This window comes from Pipistrellus hanaki (assembly GCF_964339955.1).
Source record: "Pipistrellus hanaki genome assembly, chromosome: 2".
NCBI classification, from domain to species: Eukaryota; Metazoa; Chordata; class Mammalia; order Chiroptera; family Vespertilionidae; genus Pipistrellus; species Pipistrellus hanaki.
In genome coordinates this window covers 163,977,527-163,992,484 of record NC_140504.1, presented here as the reverse complement: position 1 = coordinate 163,992,484, position 14,958 = coordinate 163,977,527, and positions in this window count along the sequence as shown.

Genomic DNA, 14,958 nt, shown 5'->3' with positions numbered 1-14,958 from the left:
AAATGAGTACAGCTGTGTTCTAATAAAACTTTAATTATGGACACAGAAAAAGAAGTGTGAGAAAAATAAAAATTGGTAAATCAATGGTAAATCTAAACAAGTATTGAATATAATGTAAGAATGGTAATATTCATACAAGTGTTTAAAATAAGCTGGACCTATAAAATTAGATAATAATAGCATGTGGTTGGGATAAGATGTTGTCTGAGATGTAATACAACATGCTCAGCTCCTTATCTCTTTTGAGAATAGGACATAAATACTGATTAGCTTTAGGCTTGATTAGAAAATTTGCTTTTTAGGTACAGAAAGTACCTGGTTTAATTCTGGATGCTTAGTACAAGTAAAACAAATGTACCTGGAGTTAATGGTAGAGGAATTTAAAACATAGGAATTTGAAACATGCTGGAGAGGCAGTGTTGAACATCAGCTCTAAGGAATGTGACAAAACCATTAACAACAAAAAAAGTTAATTGAAGGTGAGGTAAGACTGAAGATCAGGAGACCAGGATCAGGTTGGGAAACGTGGTGCAAAACATATAAAGGCAAGGCCTCAGGATTAAGTCTGAGAGTGAGGTAAGACTGCCAGAGGCTCACTTATATATATGTCTGCTATGAGGCATGAAGACAGGTCTGACGGCCCCCAGCTCAATACCTGATTTTATGGATGTAATTTTAATGAGAGCCAGATGCACCCATTTGTTTATGTATTGTCTATGCCTACTTTTGTAATTGTAGGCTTGACTAGTTGTTTCAGAGACTATGCTTCCAGCAAAGCATACAACATTTACTGTCTGGTCCTTTTCAAAAAAGTTGGCCAACCCCTGGCTTAAAGAAATATGCATGCTCAAACAATCTCCACCACCCCATAAATGATGACGCTAATCCTTTTGCCTTTAAAACAGATCAACTGATCATGTAGCTGGGTTACTTGAAATGAGCTCAAACTACTTCCAGCCTACTTGTTAAAAGTGTCTTCAATTCTTTTGCTTTAGTGATCTATCTTTTTACCTCTAGTTTTATCTCTCTAATTTCTGATCTATGTTTACCTCTTAGCTGATAGCTACTTTAAAACACCCTCAAGACCAGAGTTGCTCTCCCCTGTGCCTCTTCTTTTTCTGTGTGCTTTGTGTAAATGTCCTATCTTACCCAGACCTAGCCCTCCACAAGAAACAAAGATACCAGAATCACTCTGAGAGCCAGCGTTATATCTTAGCTCTGCTTTTCTCACAAATTCTGACACATGAGAGAACTTGAAAAAAAGTCTATTGAACAGATAAACATTGTATAAAGAGGGGAAAATTCACAGAGAACAAGGTGGCCAAAGGAAAGGAGGCAAGAAGAAGAAGAAAAAACTACATGCCTTGGTTTTATAGGAGATGATTGATATTAAGGAATTGGTGAACGATGAGATAGGAACAGCAGGAAGAATCCAGATCAGAGAGGGCTGACTGTGCATGGTAAGACATTTGGATTTGATTTTGAAGGCAGCTGGATGATTGACTTTGGTACCCTATCATGCTGTTTTGATGTCTCATTATTTGAGGTAGAGGCATAGAAGAAATAAAGAAAAGAGAAAGTTTGAAGATTGTGCTATCCACTCCCTGACCTGGGCTTTGTAGTGAAGGGCACTAACCCCTGTAAAATTCTACTTTCCAGGCTGTCATGCTACTTGGCTTCAGTTTAGTTTGGCAATAGGAGGCACTAGTGGAAGGTTGGGAGCGGGGAGAAAGAGAAATGCCAAGGCATTTCTGTCCCTCTTTTTCTGTTTCCAAGGTCAAGGTGTCTGCCTCTCCTTTACTGTCATAGCCCCCATCTATTCACACATTCTCTACAGTGTTCTGTTGTTTTAGGTTCTAGTAACTCTGTCATTCCCCCTGGTCCTTACAGCCCTAGGAGGTGGAAGCAGCTTCCTCCTAGGTTCCTACTCTCTAGGTGACCTCACTGTCCCCATTGAACCTGTTGGCTATTCTAACCAGTTTATTATGTTGAATCCTCCCTATTAAATGTCTTGTGTGGATTTTGTTTTTCTGACTGGACTCTGATTGAAACAGGGATAAAGAAGACAAAAGAATTTGTATTTAGTTATCTATGCTTCCTTAATCATTGGCATTGGCTTGATATAAAGCTAACACTCAGTAAATATCCATTTAATGAAACTTCTGAGCAGAATAAAAAACTTTTCCTTCATTTTTTCAATTCCCGGTAGTAATAAATCAAACAAGCAAGGGTGAAATGATAGCAAAGATAAAGTGTTCTGATGGTTCTTGTAAGTGAAATAATCACAGGGAGGCAGGCTCATGGGTTGCACACTACCACTCATGCTGGGGCCAGGGGAAGAAACCCTCCCATAAGATTTAGTCTAGACAAGGAGGCTGAAATACAGAAGCCACTCCAATTTGCCTGGAAAGATCACATTTAAATAAAATGCTGGAACTCTGAAAGCCTTGTGGTTCAAGTCAGAAGATGGGATAGCAGTTAATAGCTGTGGAGGGCTCAGCGGGAGGTCAGAAAGATCTAAGAACAGCAAATATGGGCTTATGCTTTCCAATGTGGTATCCAGTTCCTAACCTCTAACCAACTCCTGGAAGATTTTTTTTTTCCAGTCTTTCCAGACTCCAAGGTTTTTTGTTGTTTTTTTTCAGACTCCAAGTTTTAATGAATCTTTCCCTAAGCGGCAGCAGGACATGCTAAAAAGAGCACAGAACTTGGAATCTGAAAATGGGATACTGATATTCACTTAGCTGCCTAATAATCTTGTGAGCTAATCAAGATAGTTAACTATATAAACTGCATATATTTTCTTCTATAAGACAGAAATTAAAATACCTACATCCCAAGGAGATTGTAATACCTAAATAAATTATCTAATATACTAGTTAATTAATAGAGTACAGTGGTTAAAGACATGTATAAAGTGATATTTTGGTTAGAGCTGTTCTACCCCTTGTTAATCTCTCTACACCACAGATTTTCCACCTATAATATGAGGATAATAATATGTGTACTTGGTAGTACTGGGAATTTTATCAAATTACCACTATACTTCATACCTGAAACTGATAGAAAATAATATTGAATATCAACTGTAATTGAAAAATTAAACTAAACAAACAAACAAACACCTATAACTTGCTCAGCAAGACACCTGGTAACTTATAAGTATGCCATACTATCAAATTCAGTATGTTCTGCTTTGCACAGAGCAATGGCTTAAATGTAAGTGGTTTAAATGCCCCAATCAAAACACATAAATTAGCTGGATCGATAAAGAAAACAAAACCCATATATATGCTGTTTACAGGAGACCTACATCAGAATGAAAGATTTACACAAGCTGAAAGTAAAGGGATGGAACAAGGTATGTCATGCAAAAAAAAAAAAAGCTGGGGTAACAATACTTATATCAGACAAAATAGACTTTAAAGCAAGAAACAAAAAAGATCACTACATTATGATAAAGGGAGAAATCCAAAAAAACGATATAACTTTTATAAACATTTATGCATCCAACATACCGTGTTTCCCCGAAAATAAGACATCCTCTGAAAATAAGACCTACTTACAGGTTTCCTTCTGAGTGAACTATAAGGCATCCCCCGAAAATAAGGCCCCCCTAGGTTAAACATGAGAGATTTGGTCCACTGATTCTGAAAGAAATGGAGTCACAAGAAATTCACCAGGAAATTCAGGAATTGGATTGTTATGATGATGTTCCAGAAGATGATGACATGATTGTCATTGAATAAATAAGTAAATTCTTGATACTGTAGGATTCAGTTTGTCTGGTTTGTGTTGACAACTACTGTACTACCGTACCATATACAGGTAATAAATTTCCTTTATTTTCATTTAACAATAAATGTGTACCATATTCTTCTTCATGGAAAAATAAGACATCCCCTGAAAATAAGACCTAGCGTATCTTTGGGAGCAAAAATTAATATAAAACACTGTATTATTTTTGGGGAAACAGGGTAGGAGCACCTAAACATATAAAGCAAATATTTGTAGAGATAAATAGTAATACAGACAGAGTAGGAGATTTAACAATCCATTGACATCAAATTGATAGATTTTTTCAAACAGAAAATTAACAAGGAAATAGCAGCCTTAAATGACACACTAGCTCAGAATGGATTTAGTTGATATCTTCAGAACATTTTACCCCAAAGCAACAGAATGTACATTAGTTTTAAGTGCACATGGAACATTTTTTAAGAAAAATCACATGTTAGGACACAAAGCAAGTCTCAAAGTTAAGACTGAATTTATATCAAGCATTTTCTCTGACTGTAATAGTATGAAACTAGAAATTATTCAAAAGACAAAAAACTAAAAAATACACAAAGTCATGGAAGCTAAATAACATGTTGCTAAATAATGAAAGAGTTAACAATGAGATCAAGAAAGAAATCAAAAGATACTTTGAAACAAGTGAAAATAAAGACAAAATCCCAAATCTATGGACGCAATGAAAGTAGTCCTAAGAAAAAAATTTATAGCATTACAAAAAACAAAAACAAAATCAAATAAATAATCAAACTTTATACTTAAAAAAGAAATAAAACACAATAAACAAAGCTCAAAGTGGGTGGGAAAAAAGAAATAATAAAGATCAGAGCAGAAATAAATGCAATAGAGTCTAAAAGAAAATACAAAAAAAAAAAAAAACACAAACTAAAAGCTGGTTTTTTAAAAAGATAAACAAGATTGAGGAGAGAGAGAGAGAGAAAGAGAGAGAGAGAGTGAGAGAGAGAGAGAGGCCTCAAGTAAATAAAATCAGAAATGAAAGAGAAGTACTGACTGACACACCACAGAAATACATAGGACTGTAAGAAAATGTTATGAACAGTCCTGGACAGTGTGGTTTAGTAGATTGGGTATGGTCCCATGCACCAAAAGGCTGGGATTTTAGGCTCAATACCCAGTGGGGGGCATGCAGGAGGTGGTTAGTCAATGTTTCTCTGTCACATTGATGTTTCTCTCTCCTTCTCCTTTACTCTCTCTTTAAAAATCTTTTTTTAAAAAGAAAATATTATGAACAACTATATGCCAATGAATTGGACAATCTGGGTGAATGGGATACATCCCCTATAATCTTCCAAAATTCAATTGGGAAGAATCAGAAAATTTGGATAAACTGATTACAACTAATTATTTTGAAACAGTAATAAAAATCTTCCAACAATCAAAAGCCCTAGACTGGCTGACTAACCAGGTGAATTTTATCAAACATTCAAAGAAGAACTAATGCCTGTCCTTATCAAACTATTCCAAAAAATTCAAGAGGAGGTAAAAATCCCTTGCTCATTTTACAAGGTAGCATTATCCAAAAGCAGATAAAGACACTACAAGGAAAGAAAATTATAGAGCAATATACTTGATACTAAAATCCTCAACAAAATATTAACAAATTAGCCAACAGTACACTAAAAGGATCATATACCATGATCAAGGAGGATTTGTTCTAGGGATGTAGGGTTAGTACAACATCTGCAGGTCAGTAAATATAATATACTACAAAAACAAACAGAAGGATAAAAGTCTTGTGATCATATCAATAGATGCAAAAAAAAAGCATTTGATAAAATCCAGCACCCATTTATGATAAAAAACACTCAGTAAATTAGGAATATAGGAATATACCTCAACATAATAAAGACCATATAGGACAAACCCACACCCAACATCATACTCAATGGGCAAAAACTACAAGCATTTCCCTTATGATCAAGAACAAGAAAGGGATGTTAACTTTCACCATACTTATTCAAGATAGTACTGAAATTCTTTTTTTTTTCTTTTTTTTTTTTTTCTTTTTTTTTACATATTTTATTGATTTTGTACAGAGAGGAAGGGAGAGAGATAGAGAGCTAGAAACACTGATGAGAAAGTCATCGATCAGCCGCCTCTTGCACACCCCCTACTGGGGATATGCCCACAACCAAGGTACATGCCCTTGACGGAAATCAAACCCCAGTCCCTTCAGTCCCCAAGCTGACGCTCTATCCATTGAGCCAAACCGGTTTTGGCAGTACTGGAATTCTTAGCCACAACAATCAAGACAAGAAGAAGAAATAAAAGGCATCCAAATTGGAAAGGAAGAAGTGAAATTGCCTGTCATTACTTATAAATGACATAATACTTTATATACAGAACACTAAAGATTCCACCAAAAAACTACCGGAACTGATAAATACATTTAGTAATGTAGCAGGATACAATAAATATGCAGAAATTAGTTGAAATTTTATACACCAATAATGAATTGTCAGAAAGGGAAACTAAAAAAAAATTCCATTTACAATTGCCTCAAATAATAAACCTAGGAATAAATTTAACCAAAGATGTAAAAGACTTGTATTTGGAAAATTATAACATTAAGGAAAGAAACTGAAGAAGATACAAATAAGTGGAAGCATGTACCTTGTTCATGGATATGAAGAATTTACATCATTAAAATGTCCATACTACCCAAAGCAATCTATACTGAGATAGATTCAACACAATTCCTAACAAGATACCACTGGTGTATTTCACAGAACTAGAACCAATATCCCAACAATTTTTTTAGGAAACTACAAAAGACCCTGAATAGGCACAGCAATCTTGAGAAAGAAGAACATAGTGGGAGAAATCATACTACCTGATATAAGACTATACTATAAGGCCACAAAAATTCAAACAGCATGGTACTGGCATAAAAACAGACATGTATATCAATAGAACAGAATATAGAGCCCAGAAGTAAACCTACACCGATATGGTAAATTAATATTTGACAAAGGAGGCTAGAATATACAATGTCTGTTCAATAAGTAGTGGTGAGAAAATTAGATGTACAAAAAAAAAAAAAAAAAAAAGGGAAAGAAACTAGCCACCTTCTTACATCAGACCCAAGAATAAATTCAAAATGGGTTAAAGATTTAACTGTTAGACTCAAAATCATTTAAAAAAAAGCCTTAAAAACACACATAGGCAGTAAAATCATAGACATTACTCCTAGTAATATTTTTTTTTGACATATCACCTCAGGCAAGGGAAATGAAGGAAAAAATGACTAATGGGACTACATCAAACTAATAAGGTTTTGCACAGAAGAGGAAACCATCAACAAAATGAAAAGACAAACCACAATGAGTTATCGCCTCACACCTGTCAGAATGGCTACCATCAATAAATCAACAAACAACAGGTATTGATGAGGATAAAGAGAAAGGGGAACCCTAGTACACTGCTGGTGGAATGCAGATTGGTGCAGCCACTATAAAAAAGAGTATGGAGTTTCCTAATAAAATTAAAAATGGAACTACTTTTTGACCTAGTGATCCCACTTCTAGAAATATATCCAAACAAACCCAAAACACTAATTCAAAAGAATACATTGCAGTGTTCTTTATAATAGCCAAGATCTAAAAATAGCTGATGTCCATTAGTACATGAATAGATAAAAAGAGCTGTATACTGTAAATCTATACAGTTTTATTATACAATCTCACCCAAATAAATTCAATAAATATTTTAAAAAGATATTTCTAATGAGGTTTAACTTGTCTAGGATAACACAGTTCATTTTTGCTTATGATTAAATAGTTACTAGTAATTACATAGTCAGAACATGCATATTATCTCTTAATTACTGATGATTAATATTATTATTATTACTAGGGACCAGTGCACGAATTTGTGCACCTTGAAAAGAACTGTGGGCTGCGAGGCTGCTGTGGGCACAGGGGCGGGTCTTGGCCCATCCTCGGCGCCCCTGCCTAACCCCTCCCACCAGTATTGCCTGGTCCACTCTCTGCCCACAGCCCTGATCCCTCCACCACTCCCATGCGCTGATGCACAGGCCTCACTCACACCTGCTGATGGCACAGAGTGATTGGGGCTGGTGCCAGCAGCAGGTGCAACTGAGGTCAGTGCCATCAATGGGTGCAAGCAGCGGCTGCTGCCCCAATCACTCCTCAGAAGCTAGGGGAGGTGTAGAAGCCCTCAGGGGCGATCAGGGCTGTCAGCTGCTACTTGCACCCACTTATGGTGCCAAGCAATTAGGACTGGTGCCAGGCACCATCAGTGGATGTGAGCGGCGGCTCCGGCATCAGATTTGGGTATGAATGGGGCTGGCTATGGAAGTGGGTATGAGCAGAGGCTTCAGTGTGGCAGCATTTGCAAGTGGGGCCAGCACCAGACAGCAGGTGTGAGTGCCAGGTGGGACTGTGGCACGTGGGAACAAAGAATTTTCAGTAAACCAGATGGCTGCGACTGGCACCCTACCTTGGTCTGGCACACCTGCTCACTTGCTCCACCACCAGGAACGACAGCTGCCATGTTCTGTGCATGCCCCCTGGTGGTAAGTGCATGTCATAGCAGCTGGTTGTTTGGTTTTTTGGTTGTTAGGTTGTTCTGTTTTTTCTGGTGTTCGGTCTATTTGCATATTAGCCTTTATTTATATATATTGAAACTTATATAAAGTGACGGACACAAATTGGCTTTTTTATTTTTTAGTTTCCTACTTTTTTTTGTAAGGAAATATTTACTACCATTTGGTTGAGGTTCAAGAGTCATTTTTGCAAGTGAATCGGGGTCATTTTTATGCTAATGTACAGTAGGTCCTCTCCTCTTCCCCCAGATACAAGGAATATATATATATATATATATATATATATATATATATATATATATATATATATTTTTTTTTTTTTTTTAATATATTTTATATATTTTATATATTTTATTTTAGTGGGCCCTACCTGGGTTTGCTAGTAGATAGATCATCAACCTGTGGACTGAAGGGTCCTGGGTTTGATTCTAGTCAGGGGCACATGCTCAGGTTGTGGGCTTGATCCCCAGTAAGGGTCATGCAGGAGGCAGCCAATCAATGATTCTCTCATCATTGAGGTATCTCTCATTCTCTCTCTCACCCTTCTTCTCTGAAATCAATAAAAATATATTTTAAAAAATTTAGTGGAACATCAGAATTAAGAATGACATATATTTTGGAGAGATTTCTAGTAAAGGTAATACAATGTCATATGCTTTTGTTTTTTATAGTTAGCCAAGGAAAGAGCAATGAACTTGGAGTCCAGGACTCAGGAGATTAGGTACAGCTCTGTGACCGGAGCACACACCCAGATCTTGCTGGGCCTCAGTTTTCTTGTCCATAAACTGAGAGTATTGAGTAATATGACTTCTGACAACTATTCCAATCCTAAAATATGAATGTTATTTTACCCACAATGTCAATATCTTTTATGATGATGGCCATAGAAGAAATGTACTTAACTGGGCACCTAAAAGCCTTCATCTGATAGCACTAATGTGGGCTCATATCCTCTCATACTTGGCTTGCAGTGAAGTGTTAGTCTAAAATTACAGCTCCCTCAAATCACATGATTTCTATGTATTAAGCTAAACCCTAATACTTGAAGTTTGAAATTTTTATGATTTTGGCCAGAGTAGACATCCTGTTTTCTAGTGGAAAGGGGAATTTTAAAATTCGCATCTCTGCAATTCTACTCTCTCTCTCTCTCAAAATCATATTTTGATGAGTTAAGTGCAAATGAATAAAAAACATATGGATTTCATTGTCCTTGAAATTCACATGGGCTAAAAAGTGGGGAAAGGGAAACAAAGATGAGGAGAAAGAGAGAGGAAATGCTGCACTATAGAATAGAGGGGTTTCACTGAATGAAGCATTTTGACAACTGCCAAGTAAGAGTTGTATCAGATTTAATACTACTCTCTGTTAACTTAAGGGACTCGTGTGCCCCTAAGGTTGGACTACACATGAAGCATGATTAGAGGAAAGGGACAATGGCTTTGGAACCAATTCACAGTTTAGATCATTTTGCTAATAGTATGGTTATATGCAAATCAGTTATCTTAGGAGATCCATTTCTGCAAATAGAAATAATAATACCTATGAAATCTAGTTATTAGAGGCTTATCAATAGCATTTGTAAAATTCTTAAGAATGTTTCTGGAACACAGCAGTATCTAGTATCTGGTCTTACTTCTACATTATTTGGCACCTAACCTAATTACCAGTGAAGAAGGGACTTCTGGTGGACCCATTTCAATATGGTCATCTGTGAATGCACTTTATCAGTTCCACCTTCCTTACACCCTTCGTTTTTAAGTCCTGTGAAATGTCAGCAACCTGGAAAAATAATTGTATGTGTGTTTTATAATGACTGTGACTGCAAAACAATATGCACACAAATACGTTACATCTGGTGCAAGGGAAAACAAGGACATAGGGAAGTTTCCATGTTCTTTTCAGTTTGTGGTTAGGACAAGTCCCACGTTTAGTTCTTTCTGGGAAGTTCTTGGCCATCTCATCCTTAGGCTTGCTCCCTGTCTCCACTCAGTTCCCACAGCTAGTGTCCTTCCAGCTGTTTCCAGGGTTACCTTCTATTATTGCTTCTCTCCCAGGCCTTTGGGACTGGTTGGAAGGAAGATATTAATTAAGCCAAGTTTTCTTTTTTCTCAGGCCTGAGATCTGCTCTGTCCTTTTCATGTTAACCCTCAATCTGACCCCTTCCTCTACCTCTTCTACTTGGTTTCCCCACTGGAGAATGGGAGGAAGGAAGGAGTACCCTCACATTGTTATTGGTGCTAACAGATAGAAGTTTGAACTTATTCCTAAGAACGTTCTAAACCCTGGACCAAATTGCCCTCCAGGGACCAATACTGATCAAGTTCTAGGTTCTATCTACACCCATGTGTTCTATGGCTTGGTTTTCTTATCTTTAAAATGCTTATAATAGGTCAAGCTTACCTAAGCACTAGGTCCCCCACTTCTGACACCATGTGTTAAAGAGATGGGGTACATAGTTGGTAGATCCCCAGATCTCTAATCTCTATGGAGGTTCTAAGGATCCAGTGAAACTAGCAAATGATCCAATGAAAGACCAAAGAACACATATATTACTATTTTCTCCTTACAACTCCAAAAGAACAAACCTATATCCATTTTTCCCAATTAGGAGAGAAGTTACCAAAGAAATATATAATAAAAACAATAAAAAATAATATGACCACTCTAGATGGTTTGTCTCAGTGGATAGAGCATTGGCCTTCAGGCTGAAGGGCCCTGGGTTTGATTCCACTCAAGGGCACATACCTGGGTTGTGAGCTTGATACCCAGTAGGGAGTGTGCGAGGCAGTTGATCAATGATTCTCTCTCATCATTGATGTTTATATATCTCTCTCCTTTCCTCTCTGAAATAAGTAAAATATATTTAAAAAATAATATCACTCACCCATTTTCAGAGCATGTACTATGTACCAATACTGTATAAAGTACCTTACATGCATCATCTCTTTGAATCTCAACAATTCTTAAAATGCATATTTTATACACACCCTACAATTAAGGAATAGAAGCTTGGAGGGGTGATATAACTTACCCAAGGCCACACTCTTTGTTCACAGCCAAGCCTGGATACTAGGTTTTTCAGTATGTGCTCTTTCTACTGATGGAGGAAGGTGGGTTCTATATTAGCTATTTATGGGTAGGTGAGGGATTAGGTGAGGGAGGCAGAGGGTGAGAGCTCTTGCAAGAGACACTTGGGACCTGAACGCCAGAAGCCAGGAAGAAAGGATCAACATTGAGGAGGGTTGCCAGCAACTAGAAGACTGAGGCTGGACTTGAATGCAGGGCAGCACCAAGATTTATGCCAAAGAACATCTTCACCTGAAGCTGCCAAAATGAGCCATTCCCATATAAAGGAAACTCAATGGCCAGGTTATATCAACAGTTCAATGACTTTTGACTAAGGCCAATCACACCACATAAATGAGCATCCCCTGCTCACCTGTGCAGTGTGACAGACAACAAAAAAATTATAATTTGAACATATATTATTAATATCTTTAATAATACAGCAATCATTGTGACAGTATGTATTGAGCTTCTTTTATGTGACAGGCACTAAACTAGGTACACATAAATTACTTAATTTAACTCTTAGAATAAATAAGCCAATATCATGACCCTTCAGAGATTTGAATCACTTTGACCATTTAGTAAATAGCATAATAAGGATTTGAACACAAAGTTCTGAGGAAAACAGTGTACATTTTGTAAGTATGAGGAAATTTCAGTTATTCAGATATCTGGAATAAATGAAAACAAATAACAACAACAAAAAGCTATGGGAACCTTTGCTTTACTTCCTCCAGAAAAAGGAAAATAATCCATTTAGCAATGATAAAGAACAGTAAGGATTTATACCTAGTGAAAAGTCTTTAGCATAGCAGTTAAAATTCTATGATTCTCTGACTTTTCTGAATCCAAAGCTATTAGCTCTAGTTCCTGGTATATAACAATCCAAACTCCTTTTATTCCTTCATACCCATAACTGGGGCACAGCATGAGAGATGGGGGGAGGGAAACAATGTAATCTTATTTGTCTCACCATTACTAGAATGGATTTCAAAGCCCATTGCCATTAATTATTTAAACATTACCACCGATGTCCACCTTTGCCTTCCTTTGTGGACTGGCCAACTTCTGTTCATTTTTAAAATTCACTGTAAGTGTCCAGTTCCCTGAACTTTTGAACCTATTTTCTATAAAAAAGAATCCAAGATGTGTATTCAATTCAATTTGCTTAGGTCAGGTTCTAACACATGACCTCGGCATCTTGTTCTAACTAACCATGACAATGTGCACATATGAAGTAAGGGTTCTGAATGGAGAAATAAATGTTTATGCAGAATGCATAGAAACAAATTAGTGCCTGCACTAAAATTTCCCAGACTGTTTTCAACACAGTGCAGTTTCTTCAGTGGAGGATTTTTACACTTGCTAATGCAAAGCTCCTTTTGCCTTTATGAGCAACAGATTCAAGAGAATGAAAGTGGACTTCCACCTAAAATCAGGTCCCATGCTACTCAAATGGTTTTTTACTCCCTGTTGTTTTACAAAAGTGTTTTCAGAAGTGTCACATGAGAAAGTCCCCCAAAAGGCTTCTGTGATTATACAGTCAGACTTTTTTGTTACAGATAATATACTTGCTAATATAAGCAGGAGTTTTGCAGGAATGGTGTTACATTCTGAATGCTAAACGCTAAAATGTGGCCAGTGAGGATGTCCAGCCCCATTCTAAGTATGGCCTATGGGACTCTGGGGAGTGTTTCTCACACTTTCACATGTACATGAATCTCCTGGGGTTTGGTTAACACAGACTTTTATTCCAGAGGCCTAGGAGGTGACCTGACCTGCTTTTCCATAAGCTCTCTGATGGTGCCAGTGTTGGTAGGTGAACCCCATTCTGAGTAGTGGGATTTCAATAGAATTCCCATTACCACATTGCTGCCACATGCCAAAGGGCACTCAGGATTCTAAGACTGATGCTAAGCTTTTGCCTCAAATTCCCACAAGAAGCAAACACCTCTCTACTTTTCCTTCCAGAAGATTCAGTTGCCCTATTGGGCTGCTTCCTTGCATTGCTTCTTTTTCCTTCTAAATGTTGTTTAACAAGGTCAAATACTGCACTTTAGCTCAAGGATGTCCATCAAATGCAGTTTTTAAATTTCCATCCAATGTAGGAAAACACACTAGAAAGGGCCTGACATGTGTGTTGAGTGGGCCAATCTGCAGTAGATTCTAAAATATGATAATAATCATGAATAATTATAATGTCTAACATCTATTGGAAGGTAGCTATATATCAGACATTATAGTAACTGTTTAACTTGTACTATCTTATTTAATCTCCAAAAAACTCCAGGAAGTAGGAATTGTTATTATTCACTTACAGATTAGGAAACTGAGAGACAGAGCTATTAGTAGACTTGTCCAAAGTTACCAAATAGTCAGTGGTAAAGAATTGGAATACAAGTGATCCAACACAAATGTCCACACTCAATACTATGCTCTACTGCCTCATATAAGACTAGAAAATTATATTTCCTTTTTAGGGGTGCATGATATAATAAATTTTAAAGCTATAGAAACTCTACAGTAAAGAATCTTGTTTAACCTTGGTTAACCTAGTATTTTTCAAACATACTTGAACATAAACTTTTAATTTGTCAAGTAATATTTAGTAACATCAGGCAGAAAATATTTTGCAAAACAAACTTTAAATGTTTATTTGGCAGTAGATAGACAATAGTTTAGAATTTTAAGCCTGACAGATCTTGCCCTGACACTTATGACCCTGGATAGGTAAGACTCAAACTTTGGCATGAAAGAGCCACCTGAATTTCTGATATGCAGGCCTGAAGAATTTTTCTTTTTAACAAGTTCCCAAAGATGCTGATGGTATGGTCCAGGAACCACACTCTGGCCTGGGCATTGGGCAAACCACTGTCCATCTCTAAGCTTTGGTTTCCCTATTTGTAAAATGGGAACAATGGGATCTATTTTGTAGGATCATTCATTCTTTCATTAACAAATCTTTCTGTATGTCTACTATGTGCAAAATAAAGTGCTCAGTGTTGGGAATATTGATGAATCAAAGAGAAAAGTTCCTTGTCCTCATGAGCTTACATCTTGGCTGTTGGAAGGACATGAGATAATTGTGTGTCATGCAAGGCTCATAGGAAGTCCTTTAATCCATAACTTAGAACCTACCTCCCTACCGAAGTCTTTCTTAACTACCTTATGCCATGACTATATTTCACTGTGTTAGATTTCTAAAACATCTATAATCTACTTCCTGTAGAGGATTTCAAATGCAATCATTATTTTTCATTACAGGTATAAATATCTACAGTAATAAAAGAGAAACATGCTAATTGACCGTACTTTTGCTATATCCATAGCCATGCCCACTAGCCAATCAGGAGCAAGTATGAAAATTAACCCAACCAAGATGCCTGCAGCCACAGAGTGAGCAGGTGGCTTTGGTTTCCCTGGCAATGGAAGAAGCCAAGCTTGGCCTGCCCTGGCCTCCGCTCAAGGTTACAAAGTTTCCTTGAAGAAGATAAACAAATTATAGA